Source organism: Stenella coeruleoalba (assembly GCF_951394435.1).
Source record: "Stenella coeruleoalba genome assembly, contig: scaffold_285, whole genome shotgun sequence".
Classification (NCBI taxonomy): domain Eukaryota; kingdom Metazoa; phylum Chordata; class Mammalia; order Artiodactyla; family Delphinidae; genus Stenella; species Stenella coeruleoalba.
Window position 1 is genome coordinate 190,818 of NW_027645879.1, and position 17,347 is coordinate 208,164.

The window sequence follows — 17,347 nt, forward strand, 5'->3', positions numbered from 1 at the left end:
TGAGCACAGATAAAGTTCCTTAAGCCAAATATGGAATAGACAAGAGCTACTCCTTGCTCAACGAAATGGACTCAACACCGCATATTAAACGCCTAAGAATGTACCTGACTAGTAAGTATCTTAAAACCTATGGATTGCTATGTCTCTGAAAGAGAATCAAGCATGTGTACAGGGGCATAAACGCAGCAGTGATAGGATTGGAGAGGTTCGGTGAGCAAATGAAGACCCTTTGAAGTCATATTGCATGGTACCCATTCCACGGGTTTCAAATACCCAGGTTTTAGGTATTCTTCCTTCAGCTAAAACATGCATGTGGAACCCAGAGTATGATCAACCATGTGATCGGGAGACGTGTTCAAATATGTCTCAGTTTTCGTACCCTGGTACTCGGGTGCAACATTCCAGACGCTTTACTAACACTCTCCCGACTTGGAGAGTCAGTGTCTTTAACCTCCTGTTTGGCCCAGTTTGCAATTTCTGCGGAAGATGAACAGGAATAGCGAGAACCAATGAGAGACTAGCTGGAGGTGTCTGGACGGGCAAATTTAACTCTCATTTCCCACCAGGAAGAGGAATTAACCAAAGGCTCAGCGTGCCGTGCCAGAACCAGATTAGGGCCTGAATCCATCCTGCGGTGTTGCGGCCAGCTCACAAGAAAGCGAGTTGAAGAAAGGAGCTCAGGGGCACTGTAATTCACAAACCTGCAGAATTATAAATGACAGCTATCGTCCAAAAATAGACTGAAGTAAGGCTGCCAAGAGGACTTGAAAGCGGGGCAGAATTGCAGGAAACCGATTTCAGGAGGTAGACTGGAATTGCATTGAAAGCATAGGAAAAGAGGCAGAACGTCCACAATGATGCACTTGGCCAAAAAGGGCGTATGCGTTTTTTCCTGAATATATTCAGGAAAAAACGCATACGCCCTTTTTGGCCAACCAAGCAAGCTTGCAAAGGAAATCTGCACTACAATGAAGTCTCACTTCCCCCCGGTCAAAAGGGCCATCTGAAAAAAGTGTAAAATCCAGAAAGGCAACAGGCCATGGAGAACTGGGAGCCTTGTTATGCTGATGGGCGGGATGTAAATTGCCAACAGACACTCGGGAAAAGTGTATGGTGTTTCCTGAAACATCTAAAAAACAACGCAACAGAGCCTAGGGCACTTCCACTTATGGTCCTATAGCTTAGGGAAATTAAAATCAAAAAGACACAGCCACCCCAAAGTTTGGGAGGCCTCTGTTTACAAGAACCTCGTTTACAGTACAAGTTCAACATCGCAGAAAGTGAAAAATGGATAAAGAACTTGTGGTACTTACGTACAATGCAGTATCACTCAGCAATGAAATCTATGTCATCAGGCCCGAAGCAGCATAATGAGTAGATTCAGGTACGATGATTCTAACTGAAATAAGTCACACAGAAAAAGAAACATCATAAGATATCACTAATACACGGAATGTAAACGTGGCTACACAGGAACTGAATTCCAAAACAGAACAGGTTCTCAAATTTAGAAAACCAACTTATGCTTGCTTAAGGGGAAAGGTGAGTTGGGGTGCTGCATAAAACCAGAGATTGAAATGAGCACAGATAAAGTTCCTTAAGCCAAATATGGAATAGACAAGAGCTACTCCTTGCTCAACGAAATGGACTCAACACCGCATATTAAACGCCTAAGAATGTACCTGACTAGTAAGTATCTTAAAACCTATGGATTGCTATGTCTCCGAAAGAGAATCAAGCATGTGTACAGGGGCATAAACGCAGCAGTGATAGGATTGGAGAGGTTCGGTGAGCAAATGAAGACCCTTTGAAGTCATATTGCATGGTACCCATTACACGGGTCTCAACTCTACAGGTTTAAGGTATTCTTCCTTCAGCTAAAACATGCATGTGGAACCCAAGTATGATCAACCATGTGAACGGGAGACGTGTTCAAATATGTCTCAGTTTTCCTCCCCTGGTACTCGGGTGCAACATTCCAGACGCTTTACTAACACTCTCCCCACTTGGAGAGTCAGCGCCTTTAACCTCCTGTTTGGCCCAGTTTGCAATTTCTGCGGAAGATGAACAGGAATAGCGAGAACCAATGAGAGACTAGCTGGAGGTGTCTGGACGGGCAAATTTAACTCTCATTTCCCACCAGGAAGAGGAAATAACCAAAGGCTCAGCGTGCCGTGCCGGAACCAGATTAGGGCCTGAAGCCATCCTGCGGTGTTGCGGCCAGGTCACAAGAAAGCGAGTTGAAGAAAGGAGCTCAGGGGCACTGTAATTCACAAACCTGCAGAGTTATAAATGACAGCTATCGTCCAAAAATAGACTGAAGTAAGGCTGCCAAGAGGACTTGAAAGCAGGGCAGAATTGCAGGAAACCTATTTCAGGAGGTAGACTGGAATTGCATTGAAAGCATAGGAAAAGAGGCAGAACGTCCACAATGATGCACTTGGCCAAAAAGGGCGTATGCGTTTTTTCCTGAATATATTCAGGAAAAAACGCATACGCCCTTTTTGGCCAACCAAGCAAGCTTGCAAAGGAAATCTGCACTACAATGAAGTCTCACTTCCCCCCGGTCAAAAGGGCCATCTGAAAAAAGTGTAAAATCCAGAAAGGCAGGACAGGCCATGGAGAACTGGGAGCCTTGTTATGCTGATGGGCGGGATGTAAATTGCCAACAACCACTCCGGAGAAGTGTATGGTGTTTCCTGAAACATCTAAAAAACAAAGCAACAGAACCTAGGGCACTTCCACTTATGGTCCTATAGCTTAGGGAAATTAAAATCAAAAAGACACAGCCACCCCAAAGTTTGGAACGGCTCTGTTTACAAGAACCTCGTTTACAGTACAAGTTCAACATCGCAGAAAGTGAAAAATGGATAAAGAAGTTGTGGTATTTACTTACAAAGCAATATCACTCAGCAATGAAATCTGTGTCATCAGGCCCTTAGCAGCACAATGAGTGGATTCAGGTATGATGATTCTAACTGAAGTAAGTCACACAGAAAAAGAAACATCATAAGATATCAGTAATACACGGAATGTAAACTTGGCTACACAGGAACTGAATTACAGAACAGAACAGGGTCTCAAATTTAGAAAACCAACTTATGCTTGCTTAAGGGTAAAGGTGAGTTGGGGTGCTGCATAAAACCAGAGATTGAAATGAGCACAGATAAAGTTCCTTAAGTCAAATATGGAATAGACAAGAGCTACTCCTTGCTCAACGAAATGGACTCAACACCGCATATTAAACGCCTAAGAATGTACCTGACTAGTAAGTATCTTAAAACCTATGGATTGCTATGTCTCCGAAAGAGAATCAAGCATGTGTACAGGGGCATAAACGCAGCAGTGATAGGATTGGAGAGGTTCGGTGAGCAAATGAAGACCCTTTGAAGTCATATTGCATGGTACCCATTCCACGGGTTTCAACTACCCAGGTTTTAGGTATTCTTCCTTCAGCTAAAACATGCATGTGGAACCCAGAGTATGATCAACCATGTGATCGGGAGACGTGTTCAAATATGTCTAAGTTTTCCTCCCCTGGTACTCGGGTGCAACATTCCAGACGCTTTACTAACACTCTCCCCACTTGGAGAGTCAGCGCCTTTAACCTCCTGTTTGGCACAGTTTGCAATTTCTGCGGAAGATGAACAGGAATAGCGAGAACCAATGAGAGGCTAGCTGGAGGTGTCTGGACGGGCAAATTTAACTCTCATTTCCCAACAGGAAGAGGAAATAACCAAAGGCTCAGCGTGCCGTACCGGAACCAGATTAGGGCCTGAAGCCATCCTGCGGTGTTGCGGCCAGGTCACAAGAAACCGAGTTGAAGAAAGGAGCTCAGGGGCACTGTAATTCACAAACCTGCAGAGTTATAAATGACAGCTATCGTCCAAAAATATACTGAAGTAAGGCTGCCAAGAGGACTTGAAAGCGGGGCAGAATTGCAGGAAATCGATTTCAGGAGGTAGACTGGAATTGCATTGAAAGCATAGGAAAAGAGGCAGAACGTCCACAATGATGCACTTGGCCAAAAAGGGTGTATGCGTTTTTTCCTGAATATATTCAGGAAAAAACGCATACGCCCTTTTTGGCCAACCAAGCAAGCTTGCAAAGGAAATCTGCACTACAATGAAGTCTCACTTCCCCCCGGTCAAAAGGGCCATCTGAAAAAAGTGTAAAATCCAGAAAGGCAGGACAGGCCATGGAGAACTGGGAGCCTTGTTATGCTGATGGGCGGGATGTAAATTGCCAACAACCACTCGGGAGAAGTGTATGGTGTTTCCTGAAACATCTAAAAAACAAAGCAACAGAACCTAGGGCACTTCCACTTATGGTCCTATAGCTTAGGGAAATTAAAATCAAAAAGACACAGCCACCCCAAAGTTTGGAACGGCTCTGTTTACAAGAACCTCGTTTACAGTACAAGTTCAACATCGCAGAAAGTGAAAAATGGATAAAGAAGTTGTGGTATTTACTTACAATGCAGTATCACTCAGCAATGAAATCTGTGTCATCAGGCCCTTAGCAGCACAATGAGTGGATTCAGGTATGATGATTTTAACTGAAATAAGTCACACAGAAAAAGAAACATCATAAGATATCAGTAATACACGGAAAGTAAACTTGGCTACACAGGAACTGAATTACAGAACAGAACAGGGTCTCAAATTTAGAAAACCAACTTATGCTTGCTTAAGGGTAAAGGTGAGTTGTGGTGCTGCATAAAACCAGAGATTGAAATGAGCACAGATAAAGTTCCTTAAGTCAAATATGGAATAGACAAGAGCTACTCCTTGCTCAATGAAATGGACTCAACACTGCATATTAAACGCCTAAGAATGTACCTGACTAGTAAGTATCTTAAAACCTATGGATTGCTATGTCTCCAAAAGAGAATCAAGCATGTGTACAGGGGCATAAACGCAGCAGTGATAGGATTGGAGAGGTTCGGTGAGCAAATGAAGACCCTTTGAAGTCATATTGCATGGTACTCATTCCACGGGTTTCAACTACCCATGTTTAAGGTATTCTTCCTTCAGCTAAAACATGCATGTGGAACCTAGAGTATGATCAACCATGTGATCGGGAGATGTGTTCAAATATGTCTCAGTTTTCCTCCCCTGGTACTCGGGTGCAACATTCCAGACGCTTTACTAACACTCTCCCCACTTGGAGAGTCAGTCCCTTTAACCTCCTGTTTGGCCCAGTTTGCAATTTCTGCGGAAGATGAACAGGAATAGCGAGAACCAATGAGAGGCTAGCTGGAGGTGTCTGGACGGGCAAATTTAACTCTCATTTCCCACCAGGAAGAGGAATTAACCAAAGGCTCAGCATGCCGGGCCGGAACCAGATTAGGGCCTGAAGCCATCCTGCGGTGTTGCGGCCAGGTCACAAGAAAGCGAGTTGAAGAAAGGAGCTCAGGGGCACTGTAATTCACAAACCTGCAGAGTTATAAATGACAGCTATCGTCCAAAAATAGACTGAAGTAAGGCTGCCAAGAGGACTTGAAAGCGGGGCAGAATTGCAGGAAACCGATTTCAGGAGGTAGACTGGAATTGCATTGAAAGCATAGGAAAAGAGGCAGAACGTCCACAATGATGCACTTGGCCAAAAAGGGCGTATGCGTTTTTTCCTGAATATATTCAGGAAAAAACGCATACGCCCTTTTTGGCCAACCAAGCAAGCTTGCAAAGGAAATCTACACTACAATGAAGTCTCACTTCCCCCCGGTCAAAAGGGCCATCTGAAAAAAGTGTAAAATCCAGAAAGGCAACAGGCCATTGAGAACTGGGAGCCTTGTTATGCTGATGGGTGGGATGTAAATTGCCAACTGACACTTGGGAGAAGTGTATGGTGTTTCCTGAAACATCTAAAAAACAAAGCAACAGAGCCTAGGGCACTTCCACTTATGGTCTTATAGCTTAGGGAAATTAAAATCAAAAAGACACAGCCACCCCAAAGTTTGGAACGGCTCTGTTTACAAGAACCTCGTTTACAGTACAAGTTCAACATCGCAGAAAGTGAAAAATGGATAAAGAAGTTGTGGTATTCACTTACAAAGCAATATCACTCAGCAATGAAATCTATGTCATCAGGCCCTTAGCAGCACAATGAGTGGATTCAGGTATGATGATTCTAACTGAAATAAGTCACACAGAAAAAGAAACATCATAAGATATCAGTAATACACGGAATGGAAACTTGGCTACACAGGAACTGAATTACAGAACAGAACAGGGTCTCAAATTTAGAAAACCAACTTATGCTTGCTTAAGGGTAAAGGTGAGTTGGGGTGCTGCATAAAACCAGAGATTGAAATGAGCACAGATAAAGTTCCTTAAGCCAAATATGGAATAGACAAGAGCTACTCCTTGCTCAATGAAATGGACTCAACACCGCATATTAAACGCCTAAGAATGTACCTGACTTGTAAGTATCTTAAAACCTATGGATTGCTATGTCTCTGAAAGAGAATCAAGCATGTGTACAGGGGCATAAACGCAGCAGTGATAGGATTGGAGAGGTTCGGTGAGCAAATGAAGACCCTTTGAAGTCATATTGCATGGTACCCATTACACGGGTCTCAACTCTCCAGGTTTAAGGTATTCTTCCTTCAGCTAAAACATGCATGTGGAACCCAAGTATGATCAACCATGTGAACGGGAGACGTGTTCAAATATGTCTCAGTTTTCCTCCCCTGGTACTCGGGTGCAACATTCCAGACGCTTTACTAACACTCTCCCCACTTGGAGAGTCAGCGCCTTTAACCTCCTGTTTGGCCCAGTTTGCAATTTCTGCGGAAGATGAACAGGAATAGCAAGAACCAATGAGAGACTAGCTGGAGGTGTCTGGACGGGCAAATTTAACTCTCATTTCCCACCAGGAAGAGGAAATAACCAAAGGCTCAGCGTGCCGTGCCGGAACCAGATTAGGGCCTGAAGCCATCCTGCGGTGTTGCGGCCAGGTCACAAGAAAGCGAGTTGAAGAAAGGAGCTCAGGGGCACTGTAATTCACAAACCTGCAGAGTTATAAATGACAGCTATCGTCCAAAAATAGACTGAAGTAAGGCTGCCAAGAGGACTTGAAAGCGGGGCAGAATTGCAGGAAACCGATTTCAGGAGGTAGACTGGAATTGCATTGAAAGCATAGGAAAAGAGGCAGAACGTCCACAATGATGCACTTGGCCAAAAAGGGCGTATGCGTTTTTTCCTGAATATATTCAGGAAAAAACGCATACGCCCTTTTTGGCCAACCAAGCAAGCTTGCAAAGGAAATCTGCACTACAATGAAGTCTCACTTCCACCCGGTCAAAAGGGCCATCTGAAAAAAGTGTAAAATCCAGAAAGGCAGGACAGGCCATGGAGAACTGGGAGCCTTGTTATGCTGATGGGCGGGATGTAAATTGCCAACAGACACTCGGGAGAAGTGTATGGTGTTTCCTGAAACATCTAAAAAACAAAGCAACAGAACCTAGGGCACTTCCACTTATGGTCCTATAGCTTAGGGAAATTAAAATCAAAAAGACACAGCCACCCCAAAGTTTGGAACGGCTCTGTTTACAAGAACCTCGTTTACAGTACAAGTTCAACATCGCAGAAAGTGAAAAATGGATAAAGAAGTTGTGGTATTTACTTACAAAGCAATATCACTCAGCAATGAAATCTGTGTCATCAGGCCCTTAGCAGCACAATGAGTGGATTCAGGTATGATGATTCTAACTGAAATAAGTCACACAGAAAAAGAAACATCATAAGATATTAGTAATACACGGAATGTAAACTTGGCTACACAGGAACTGAATTACAGAACAGAACAGGGTCTCAAATTTAGAAAACTAACTTATGCTTGCTTAAGGGGAAAGGTGAGTTGGGTTGCTGCATAAAACCAGAGATTGAAATGAGCACAGATAAAGTTCCTTAAGCCAAATATGGAATAGACAAGAGCTACTCCTTGCTCAACGAAATGGACTCAACACCGCATATTAAACGCCTAAGAATGTACCTGACTAGTAAGTATCTTAAAACCTATGGATTGCTATGTCTCCGAAAGAGAATCAAGCATGTGTACAGGGGCATAAATGCAGCAGTGATAGGATTGGAGAGGTTCGTGAGCAAATGAAGACCCTTTGAAGTCATATTGCATGGTACCCATTCCACGGGTTTCAACTACCCAGGTGTAAGGTATTGTTCCTTCAGCTACAACATGCATGTGGAACCTAGAGTATGATCAACCATGTGATCGGGAGACGTGTTCAAATATGTCTCAGTTTTCGTACCCTGGTACTCGGGTGCAACATTCCAGACGCTTTACTAACACTCTCCCCACTTGGAGAGTCAGTCCCTTTAACCTCCTGTTTGGCCCAGTTTGCAATTTCTGCGGAAGATGAACAGGAATAGCGAGAACCAATGAGAGACTACCTGGAGGTGTCTGGACGGGCAAATTTAACTCTCATTTCCCACCAGGAAGAGGAATTAACCAAAGGCTCAGCATGCCGGGCCGGAACCAGATTAGGGCCTGAAGCCATCCTGCGGTGTTGCGGCCAGGTCACAAGAAAGCGAGTTGAAGAAAGGAGCTCAGGGGCACTGTAATTCACAAACCTGCAGAGTTATAAATGACAGCTATCGTCCAAAAATAGACTGAAGTAAGGCTGCCAAGAGGACTTGAAAGCGGGGCAGAATTGCAGGAAACCGATTTCAGGAGGTAGACTGGAATTGCATTGAAAGCATAGGAAAAGAGGCAGAACGTCCACAATGATGCACTTGGCCAAAAAGGGCGTATGCGTTTTTTCCTGAATATATTCAGGAAAAAACGCATACGCCCTTTTTGGCCAACCAAGCAAGCTTGCAAAGGAAATCTGCACTACAATGAAGTCTCACTTCCCCCCGGTCAAAAGGGCCATCTGAAAAGAGTGTAAAATCCAGAAAGGCAGGACAGGCCATGGAGAACTGGGAGCCTTGTTATGCTGATGGGCGGGATGTAAATTGCCAACAACCACTCGGGAGAAGTGTATGGTGTTTCCTGAAACATCTAAAAAACAAAGCAACAGAACCTAGGGCACTTCCACTTATGGTCCTATAGCTTAGGGAAATTAAAATCAAAAAGACACAGCCACCCCAAAGTTTGGGACGCCTCCGTTTACAAGAACCTTGTTTACCGTACATGTTCAATATCACAGAAAGTGAAAAATGGATAAAGAACTTGTGGTACTTACGTACAATGCAGTATCACTCAGCAATGAAATCTATGTCATCAGGCCCGTAGCAGCATAATGAGTGGATTCAGGTACGATGATTCTAACTGAAATAAGTCACACAGAAAAAGAAACATAAGATATCACTAATACACGGAATGTAAACTTGGCTACACAGGAACTGAATTACAGAACAGAACAGGGTCTCAAATTTAGAAAACCAACTTATGCTTGCTTAAGGGTAAAGGTGAGTTGGGGTGCTGCATAAAACCAGAGATTGAAATGAGCACAGATAAAGTTCCTTAAGTCATATATTGAATAGACAAGAGCTACTCCTTGCTCAATGAAATGGACTCAACACCGCATATTAAACACCTAAGAATGTACCTGACTAGTAAGTGTCTTAAAACCTATGGATTGCTATGTCTCCGAAAGAGAATCAAGCATGTGTACAGGGGCATAAATGCAGCAGTGATAGGATTGGAGAGGTTCGGTGAGCAAATGAAGACCCTTTGAAGTCATATTGCATGGTACCCATTCCACGGGTTTCAACTACCCAGGTTTTAGGTATTCTTCCTTCAGCTAAAACATGCATGTGGAACCCAGAGTATGATCAACCATGTGATCGGGAGACGTGTTCAAATATGTCTCAGTTTTCGTACCCTGGTACTCGGGTGCAACATTCCAGACGCTTTATTAACACTCTCCCGACTTGGAGAGTCAGTGTCTTTAACCTCCTGTTTGGCCCAGTTTGCAATTTCTGCGGAAGATGAACAGGAATAGCGAGAACCAATGAGAGACTAGCTGGAGGGGTCTGGACGGGCAAATTTAACTCTCATTTCCCACCAGGAAGAGGAATTAACCAAAGGCTCAGAGTGCCGTGCTGGAACCAGATTAGGGCCTGAAGCCATCCTGCGGTGTTGCGGCCAGCTCACAAGAAAGCGAGTTGAAGAAAGGAGCTCAGGGGCACTGTAATTCACAAACCTGCAGAGTTATAAATGACAGCTATCGTCCAAAAATAGACTGAAGTAAGGCTGCCAAGAGGACTTGAAAGCGGGGCAGAATTGCAGGAAACCGATTTCAGGAGGTAGACTGGAATTGCATTGAAAGCATAGGAAAAGAGGCAGAACGTCCACAATGATGCACTTGGCCAAAAAGGGCGTATGCGTTTTTTCCTGAATATATTCAGGAAAAAACGCATACGCCCTTTTTGGCCAACCAAGCAAGCTTGCAAAGGAAATCTGCACTACAATGAAGTCTCACTTCCCCCCGGTCAAAAGGGCCATCTGAAAAAAGTGTAAAATCCAGAAAGGCAACAGGCCATGGAGAACTGGGAGCCTTGTTATGCTGATGGGCGGGATGTAAATTGCCAACAGACACTCTGGAGAAGTGTATGGTGTTTCCTGAAACATCTAAAAAACAAAGCAACAGAGCCTAGGGCACTTCCACTTATGGTCCTATAGCTTAGGGAAATTAAAATCAAAAAGACACAACCACCCCAAAGTTTGGAACGGCTCTGTTTACAAGAACCTCGTTTACAGTACAAGTTCAACATCGCAGAAAGTGAAAAACGGATAAACAACTTGTGGTACTTATGTACAATGCAGTATCACTCAGCAATGAAATCTATGTCATCAGGGCCGTAGCAGCATAATGAGTAGATTCAGGTACGATGATTCTAACTGAAATAAGTCACACAGAAAAAGAAACATCATAAGTTATCACTAATACACGGAATGTAAACTTGGCTACACAGGAACTGAATTCCAAAACAGAACAGGTTCTCAAATTTAGAAAACCAACTTATGCTTGCTTAAGGGGAAAGGTGAGTTGGGGTGCTGCATAAAACCAGAGATTGAAATGAGCACAGATAAAGTTCCTTAAGCCAAATATGGAATAGACAAGAGCTACTCCTTGCTCAACGAAATGGACTCAACACCGCATATTAAACGCCTAAGAATGTACCTGACTACTAAGTATCTTAAAACCTATGGATTGCTATGTCTCCGAAAGAGAATCAAGCATGTGTACAGGGGCATAAACGCAGCAGTGATAGGATTGGAGAGGATCGGTGAGCAAATGAAGACCCTTTGAAGTCATATTGCATGGTACCCATTCCACGGGTTTCAACTACCCAGGTTTTAGGTATTCTTCCTTCAGCTAAAACATGCATGTGGAACCCAGAGTATGATCAACCATGTGATCGGGAGACGTGTTCAAATATGTCTCAGTTTTCGTACCCTGGTACTCGGGTGCAACATTCCAGACGCTTTACTAACACTCTCCCGACTTGGAGGGTCAGTGTCTTTAACCTCCTGATTGGCCCAGTTTGCAATTTCTGCGGAAGATGAACAGGAATAGCGAGAACCAATGAGAGACTAGCTGGAGGTGTCTGGACGGGCAAATTTAACTCTCATTTCCCACCAGGAAGAGGAATTAACCAAAGGCTCAGCGTGCCGTGCCGAAACCAGATTAGGGCCTGAAGCCATCCTGCGGTGTTGCGGCCAGCTCACAAGAAAGCGAGTTGAAGAAAGGAGCTCAGGGGCACTGTAATTCACAAACCTGCAGAGTTATAAATGACAGCTATCGTCCAAAAATAGACTGAAGTAAGGCTGCCAAGAGGACTTGAAAGCGGGGCAGAATTGCAGGAAATCGATTTCAGGAGGTAGACTGGAATTGCATTGAAAGCATAGGAAAAGAGGCAGAACGTCCACAATGATGCACTTGGCCAAAAAGGGCGTATGCGTTTTTTCCTGAATATATTCAGGAAAAAACGCATACGCCCTTTTTGGCCAACCAAGCAAGCTTGCAAAGGAAATCTGCACTACAATGAAGTCTCACTTCCCCCCGGTCAAAAGGGCCATCTGAAAAAAGTGTAAAATCCAGAAAGGCAGGACAGGCCATGGAGAACTGGGAGCCTTGTTATGCTGATGGGCGGGATGTAAATTGCCAACAACCACTCGGGAGAAGTGTATGGTGTTTCCTGAAACATCTAAAAAACAAAGCAACAGAACCTAGGGCACTTCCACTTATGGTCCTATAGCTTAGGGAAATTAAAATCAAAAAGACACAGCCACCCCAAAGTTTGGAACGGCTCTGTTTACAAGAACCTCGTTTACAGTACAAGTTCAACATCGCAGAAAGTGAAAAATGGATAAAGAAGTTGTGGTATTTACTTACAAAGCAATATCACTCAGCAATGAAATCTGTGTCATCAGGCCCTTAGCAGCACAATGAGTGGATTCAGGTATGATGATTCTAACTGAAGTAAGTCACACAGAAAAAGAAACATCATAAGATATCAGTAATACACGGAATGTAAACTTGGCTACACAGGAACTGAATTACAGAACAGAACAGGGTCTCAAATTTAGAAAACCAACTTATGCTTGCTTAAGGGTAAAGGTGAGTTGGGGTGCTGCATAAAACCAGAGATTGAAATGAGCACAGATAAAGTTCCTTAAGTCAAATATGGAATAGACAAGAGCTACTCCTTGCTCAACGAAATGGACTCAACACCGCATATTAAACGCCTAAGAATGTACCTGACTAGTAAGTATCTTAAAACCTATGGATTGCTATGTCTCCGAAAGAGAATCAAGCATGTGTACAGGGGCATAAACGCAGCAGTGATAGGATTGGAGAGGTTCGGTGAGCAAATGAAGACCCTTTGAAGTCATATTGCATGGTACCCATTCCACGGGTTTCAACTACCCAGGTTTTAGGTATTCTTCCTTCAGCTAAAACATGCATGTGGAACCCAGAGTATGATCAACCATGTGATCGGGAGACGTGTTCAAATATGTCTAAGTTTTCCTCCCCTGGTACTCGGGTGCAACATTCCAGACGCTTTACTAACACTCTCCCCACTTGGAGAGTCAGCGCCTTTAACCTCCTGTTTGGCACAGTTTGCAATTTCTGCGGAAGATGAACAGGAATAGCGAGAACCAATGAGAGGCTAGATGGAGGTGTCTGGACGGGCAAATTTAACTCTCATTTCCCAACAGGAAGAGGAAATAACCAAAGGCTCAGCGTGCCGTACCGGAACCAGATTAGGGCCTGAAGCCATCCTGCGGTGTTGCGGCCAGGTCACAAGAAACCGAGTTGAAGAAAGGAGCTCAGGGGCACTGTAATTCACAAACCTGCAGAGTTATAAATGACAGCTATCGTCCAAAAATATACTGAAGTAAGGCTGCCAAGAGGACTTGAAAGCGGGGCAGAATTGCAGGAAATCGATTTCAGGAGGTAGACTGGAATTGCATTGAAAGCATAGGAAAAGAGGCAGAACGTCCACAATGATGCACTTGGCCAAAAAGGGTGTATGCGTTTTTTCCTGAATATATTCAGGAAAAAACGCATACGCCCTTTTTGGCCAACCAAGCAAGCTTGCAAAGGAAATCTGCACTACAATGAAGTCTCACTTCCCCCCGGTCAAAAGGGCCATCTGAAAAAAGTGTAAAATCCAGAAAGGCAGGACAGGCCATGGAGAACTGGGAGCCTTGTTATGCTGATGGGCGGGATGTAAATTGCCAACAACCACTCGGGAGAAGTGTATGGTGTTTCCTGAAACATCTAAAAAACAAAGCAACAGAACCTAGGGCACTTCCACTTATGGTCCTATAGCTTAGGGAAATTAAAATCAAAAAGACACAGCCACCCCAAAGTTTGGAACGGCTCTGTTTACAAGAACCTCGTTTACAGTACAAGTTCAACATCGCAGAAAGTGAAAAATGGATAAAGAAGTTGTGGTATTTACTTACAATGCAGTATCACTCAGCAATGAAATCTGTGTCATCAGGCCCTTAGCAGCACAATGAGTGGATTCAGGTATGATGATTTTAACTGAAATAAGTCACACAGAAAAAGAAACATCATAAGATATCAGTAATACATGGAAAGTAAACTTGGCTACACAGGAACTGAATTACAGAACAGAACAGGGTCTCAAATTTAGAAAACCAACTTATGCTTGCTTAAGGGTAAAGGTGAGTTGTGGTGCTGCATAAAACCAGAGATTGAAATGAGCACAGATAAAGTTCCTTAAGTCAAATATGGAATAGACAAGAGCTACTCCTTGCTCAATGAAATGGACTCAACACTGCATATTAAACGCCTAAGAATGTACCTGACTAGTAAGTATCTTAAAACCTATGGATTGCTATGTCTCCAAAAGAGAATCAAGCATGTGTACAGGGGCATAAACGCAGCAGTGATAGGATTGGAGAAGTTCGGTGAGCAAATGAAGACCCTTTGAAGTCATATTGCATGGTACTCATTCCACGGGTTTCAACTACCCATGTTTAAGGTATTCTTCCTTCAGCTAAAACATGCATGTGGAACCTAGAGTATGATCAACCATGTGATCGGGAGATGTGTTCAAATATGTCTCAGTTTTCCTCCCCTGGTACTCGGGTGCAACATTCCAGACGCTTTACTAACACTCTCCCCACTTGGAGAGTCAGTCCCTTTAACCTCCTGTTTGGCCCAGTTTGCAATTTCTGCGGAAGATGAACAGGAATAGCGAGAACCAATGAGAGGCTAGCTGGAGGTGTCTGGACGGGCAAATTTAACTCTCATTTCCCACCAGGAAGAGGAATTAACCAAAGGCTCAGCATGCCGGGCCGGAACCAGATTAGGGCCTGAAGCCATCCTGCGGTGTTGCGGCCAGGTCACAAGAAAGCGAGTTGAAGAAAGGAGCTCAGGGGCACTGTAATTCACAAACCTGCAGAGTTATAAATGACAGCTATCGTCCAAAAATAGACTGAAGTAAGGCTGCCAAGAGGACTTGAAAGCGGGGCAGAATTGCAGGAAACCGATTTCAGGAGGTAGACTGGAATTGCATTGAAAGCATAGGAAAAGAGGCAGAACGTCCACAATGATGCACTTGGCCAAAAAGGGCGTATGCGTTTTTTCCTGAATATATTCAGGAAAAAACGCATACGCCCTTTTTGGCCAACCAAGCAAGCTTGCAAAGGAAATCTACACTACAATGAAGTCTCACTTCCCCCCGGTCAAAAGGGCCATCTGAAAAAAGTGTAAAATCCAGAAAGGCAACAGGCCATTGAGAACTGGGAGCCTTGTTATGCTGATGGGTGGGATGTAAATTGCCAACTGACACTTGAGAGAAGTGTATGGTGTTTCCTGAAACATCTAAAAAACAAAGCAACAGAGCCTAGGGCACTTCCACTTATGGTCTTATAGCTTAGGGAAATTAAAATCAAAAAGACACAGCCACCCCAAAGTTTGGAACGGCTCTGTTTACAAGAACCTCGTTTACAGTACAAGTTCAACATCGCAGAAAGTGAAAAATGGATAAAGAAGTTGTGGTATTCACTTACAAAGCAATATCACTCAGCAATGAAATCTATGTCATCAGGCCCTTAGCAGCACAATGAGTGGATTCAGGTATGATGATTCTAACTGAAATAAGTCACACAGAAAAAGAAACATCATAAGATATCAGTAATACACGGAATGGAAACTTGGCTACACAGGAACTGAATTACAGAACAGAACAGGGTCTCAAATTTAGAAAAACAACTTATGCTTGCTTAAGGGTAAAGGTGAGTTGGGGTGCTGCATAAAACCAGAGATTGAAATGAGCACAGATAAAGTTCCTTAAGCCAAATATGGAATAGACAAGAGCTACTCCTTGCTCAATGAAATGGACTCAACACCGCATATTAAACGCCTAAGAATGTACCTGACTTGTAAGTATCTTAAAACCTATGGATTGCTATGTCTCTGAAAGAGAATCAAGCATGTGTACAGGGGCATAAACGCAGCAGTGATAGGATTGGAGAGGTTCGGTGAGCAAATGAAGACCCTTTGAAGTCATATTGCATGGTACCCATTACACGGGTCTCAACTCTCCAGGTTTAAGGTATTCTTCCTTCAGCTAAAACATGCATGTGGAACCCAAGTATGATCAACCATGTGAACGGGAGACGTGTTCAAATATGTCTCAGTTTTCCTCCCCTGGTACTCGGGTGCAACATTCCAGACGCTTTACTAACACTCTCCCCACTTGGAGAGTCAGCGCCTTTAACCTCCTGTTTGGCCCAGTTTGCAATTTCTGCGGAAGATGAACAGGAATAGCGAGAACCAATGAGAGACTAGCTGGAGGTGTCTGGACGGGCAAATTTAACTCTCATTTCCCACCAGGAAGAGGAAATAACCAAAGGCTCAGCGTGCCGTGCCGGAACCAGATTAGGGCCTGAAGCCATCCTGCGGTGTTGCGGCCAGGTCACAAGAAAGCGAGTTGAAGAAAGGAGCTCAGGGGCACTGTAATTCACAAACCTGCAGAGTTATAAATGACAGCTATCGTCCAAAAATAGACTGAAGTAAGGCTGCCAAGAGGACTTGAAAGCGGGGCAGAATTGCAGGAAACCGATTTCAGGAGGTAGACTGGAATTGCATTGAAAGCATAGGAAAAGAGGCAGAACGTCCACAATGATGCACTTGGCCAAAAAGGGCGTATGCGTTTTTTCCTGAATATATTCAGGAAAAAACGCATACGCCCTTTTTGGCCAACCAAGCAAGCTTGCAAAGGAAATCTGCACTACAATGAAGTCTCACTTCCACCCGGTCAAAAGGGCCATCTGAAAAAAGTGTAAAATCCAGAAAGGCAGGACAGGCCATGGAGAACTGGGAGCCTTGTTATGCTGATGGGCGGGATGTAAATTGCCAACAGACACTTGGGAGAAGTGTATGGTGTTTCCTGAAACATCTAAAAAACAAAGCAACAGAACCTAGGGCACTTCCACTTATGGTCCTATAGCTTAGGGAAATTAAAATCAAAAAGACACAGCCACCCCAAAGTTTGGAACGGCTCTGTTTACAAGAACCTCGTTTACAGTACAAGTTCAACATCGCAGAAAGTGAAAAATGGATAAAGAAGTTGTGGTATTTACTTACAAAGCAATATCACTCAGCAATGAAATCTGTGTCATCAGGCCCTTAGCAGCACAATGAGTGGATTCAGGTATGATGATTCTAACTGAAATAAGTCACACAGAAAAAGAAACATCATAAGATATTAGTAATACACGGAATGTAAACTTGGCTACACAGGAACTGAATTACAGAACAGAACAGGGTCTCAAATTTAGAAAACTAACTTATGCTTGCTTAAGGGGAAAGGTGAGTTGGGTTGCTGCA